The sequence below is a fragment of the Octopus bimaculoides genome, chromosome 23 (genome assembly GCF_001194135.2).
Source record: "Octopus bimaculoides isolate UCB-OBI-ISO-001 chromosome 23, ASM119413v2, whole genome shotgun sequence".
Taxonomy (NCBI): domain Eukaryota; kingdom Metazoa; phylum Mollusca; class Cephalopoda; order Octopoda; family Octopodidae; genus Octopus; species Octopus bimaculoides.
The window spans coordinates 35,349,559-35,353,647 of NC_069003.1; the positions used below are offsets into that span (position 1 = coordinate 35,349,559).

The window sequence follows — 4,089 nt, forward strand, 5'->3', positions numbered from 1 at the left end:
CTATCCATTGTGTCCATCAGCTCTTCACTTCAATGAACGAGACCCTGACAACTGTGATTATATTGGATCAGACCACATCCTTATATAGATTGGGAAAGAGAGAGAGAGAGAGAGAGAGAGAGAGAGAGACGAAGAGAGAGGGAGAGAGAGGAAGAACGAGTGTGTGTGTGTGTGTGTGTGTGTGTGTGTGTGTGTAGGGGGTAATAATTATAATCAGAGAATAATAAGCTATAAATATTGACTAATTACTTATTTTGACTATTCCCCAGTTGATACACGAGGACACCTTCACACTAACCCCACCTCTCTCTCCACACACACACACACACACACACGTCTTCGCATACCTTACATTAGTAAATATAACCACCCATGCATACATATATACATACATACATAAATACATACATGCTTACATACATACATACATTCATACATAATACATGCATACATAATACATACATACATACATACATGCATACATATGGGGCAACACTTTTGGGTTTGTTGTATAGGCTAGAGGGCCCGGGGGTGGCAGTAGACGGCAAATACTCTAGCTACGCTACTGTATGTGTGTGTTTGTGTGTGTGTGAGAGAGAGAGAGAGAGGGAATAGCGAAATTTACAATATATATAGAATAATACTTACGAGTAAAATTAAAGCGAGGAAATTTGATGTTCGCATCTTGATCAACTTTAGTTATAAATTCCGTTGATAGTGTTTTTGGTAGATATTTTTAAAACCACAATTTTTTGTGAGAACAAGGATCAACGGACCATCGGTAATAGAAAGGCTACGGCTAATTAGAAGGAAACGAACTGACTAAATGTATATTTCATGGAGCGAATATATAAATGGAATAAGAAAAGTGAACGGTAAGTTTCACCAAAAAACAAGGAGACGAAATATTCGTTGATATAATAACGAGGATTTCTTCGAAACAGACAGTTTCTGCTGTTAGCTCATCCTGCTGAAATATAATCAGCTAAAAGTGACTAATAATACTCGAATTACAAAGTCCAAAATCTGAAAAGAGAGATTAGAAAGATAAAAATATTAATTTATGTCAACTGTCCATGTTAGTAATTTATTAACATATTTTGTTTGCGTTTCTTTCAGTTTCTTTTTAATATTCTGAGAAATTGTGACGATTGACACCTCTTACTTACATACATATGCGCGCGCCCCTGGGCCTGTTTATGTATGTATGTATGTATATTATCAATCAGTTTCATTTCTGTATTTCTTGTCCATAGAGAAAGAGCCGGACTCTAACATAGATTCAAGGCTCCTTCATTGGAACTTTTATCAACATCATCTAGGTATTTGTGCATATGTGTGTGTGTGTGTGTGTGTGTGTGTGCAGTATTTGGTGTTAGTGTATGCGCAGATTTGTATGTTTGTTTTATGGATGCGTTTTTATGTCTAGATGCATGCATATGTATTTATGTGCTAAATTTTTGGAAATATATGTATGCATGCATGTATGTATGTTTTCTATTTTTTAAAAATTATTATAAATATTCCACTGAGGAGAGAACCGGTTTCCAACAAAGAGACAAGGCTCCATTTTTGAGATGAAGTTAACACAGACAAATTTACATTTAGAACTTGAGAAAAGTCTTGCATATTTTTACTGTTCCACTCATAGAATGCATTTTTAATGTACGAATTAGCCGGTCGATTTCTCTTTCGGAAATCCTAGTTTATCCAGATTCTCCTTTAAACATTTGCTAACAAAACCTAGAGCTCCAATTATTATTGGTATGAATATGAATTCATAGTCTGGATATAGAAGCCTCTACCACCTTCATTTCTTCTTAGGTAGAGCCTGTCAACATCACTGATTTTGTGGAAGTTCCTAGAAGTTGTCAGGATTTTGCGGGTTTTGATATCTATGGAGTGGATTTCCTCTACAGACCAATCAAGTGTCCCAAATGTTGAGAACACTTCTAGCATAAATCTTGAGATCGTCTACTAAGAAATTATGAGTTACGTTGATATTTCTTGCAGTTGAAGATCCTAGCATGTAATCAATACCCAACTATTAGGTCCCTTCCAGGTGCCTTCCCGTTCTGCAGTTTGCCTACGGCTACAGCGAAGGTGTCTGCATCAATTTTGTATGTTTTACAGTCAATGTTGGTACAGTATTCTCTTTCAATTGTATTTAACCATGATGCATTCAGGTTGAAATCCCTCTTTTTGTTTCAAATTTTTGACCAGAATGATTGTGGATCTTCTTGGGAAGGATCCTTCTTAATGGTAATGCTTTCCTTCCCCAGCTCTCTGTATAATGCTCGTAGGTTGGAAGCAAACTTGCGATTGATACTGACTCGATCAAAAATTCGCTTGCGATAGAGGAGTTTCTCGCTCATCGTCCTGAATTCATGTTAGATATTTGGTTAGTGTAATATGCATAATCATCAGAGTAAACTAGTCCCCGCATGTAAATTAACTTTTTGATACTAATTCTTATATATCTCGTTTTAAGTTCTTTTTGGGTACGGTTATCGAGATAAGACACGTAAATTATCTCGATAGCAGAATGATGTGTCAGTTGTACGAGTGTCACAAGCAAGTTCTAGGAGTATCATTGGCAAGAGTGAGTATTACAAGTGTGAGAGTATTAGATATCTCAGAATATATTATGTAAGATATATCAGAGGCACAAATATTTAAATTTAGGTACATCAGAAATTGTATGTATGTATGTATGTATGTATGTATGTATGTATGTATGTATGTATGTATGTATGTGGCCTGCTTGTTTGTTGCACCTTGTTTACCATTTTGTCCTTGTTCTTTTGCCACGTCATGTACCCAGTTATGTATCTATATGTACATGTAGATGAATGTATATACATACATGTACATATATATGCATACACTCATATATTGTTTATATATATATATATATATATATATATATATATATATATATATATATATATATATATATATATACCTGTCTGTCTGTCTGTCTGTCTGTCTGTCTGTCTGTCTGTCTATCTGGAGTGATTATGCCAGTTTTAAATATCTCTGAATTTAATTTCCCATACAGCCCAACTTCGGCTGACTTCTAATATAGATTTCAAATTTTGGCACAAGGCCAGCATTTTCGTAGTGAGAGGGAAAATTAATTTCATCGACCCCATTGTTCAACTCGTCCTTGTTTTATCCACTCTGAAAAAAATGAGAAGCAAAATCGACTTCGGAAAGACGGACGAAAAGTCTCTAAGCATTTAACCGACGATCAGGAAAGAGTTTAATCAACGAAATCGATTCAAGTGCTTCAAATGGTCATTTATCTCATTAAGCTCGGAGGAGTAATAATCAAAGTTGATGCCGGCGGGATTTGAACTCAGAATGTAAGGAAACGAAACGAAAGCAGAAAGGATTTTGCTCAACCTTCGTACGATTTGTGGGGGCGGGGGGAAGCAAAAACACGAATTCAAGTGTCGGTGTAGAGGGCGATAACTCTGTATCTAAGATTATGTCCCTTATACCACAAATCTTTCTATCTGATTTATTTTTTCGTTTATCTTCACGGAAGTAGAAGTACGGGTGTTGCTTTCTTTTATTCGTTTCAGCTATACGGCTGCGGTCATACTGGAGCACTGACCAACCACCAAACACAAAGAGAAAGCCTTGATTTAAAAAAGATAAAGCTCCGCATAAAAGTCATTAAGTGAACATATCGTGTTTTATTGAATTCTACACACTTCCAAATGTTATGTGTATATTAATATCTACACATCGTGTTTAATAATTTATACAGACGGTATATACTAGTCTATACATGCCGTGTTTACAAGTTTATACGTACATCTGTGGCCGTATACGACAGTATCAGAAGCTTGAAAATTTTGCCAAATTATAAATTCGCCCTTAGCAATAAAGCAAGGGTTTTTCTTTAATCATAAAAACGTTTGACTGCTTATTTTTTTGTACGTCGAACAACAACGTTGATGTTTGTTCGCTGTGTATAGCAGGTAAGATATTTGTAAATAATTTACTTCTGCCTCTCTCTCCTTCAATACCCCACCCATATATGTATGTAATATATATATATATATATATATATATATA

At 35.4% G+C, this 4,089-nt stretch overlaps 1 long non-coding RNA gene across 1 annotated transcript in view; it reads right to left on the reverse strand.

Moving 5' to 3' along the window:
- Positions 1 to 2,599, reverse strand: part of LOC128250602 (uncharacterized) — a 4,348-nt gene extending 1,749 nt beyond the window's left edge. Inside the window, exon 1 of the long non-coding RNA XR_008266631.1 lies at positions 649 to 2,599. This is a non-coding gene — a long non-coding RNA (uncharacterized LOC128250602). The remainder of the gene's footprint in view (positions 1 to 648) is intronic.
- Positions 2,600 to 4,089: the final 1,490 nt, after the last annotated feature.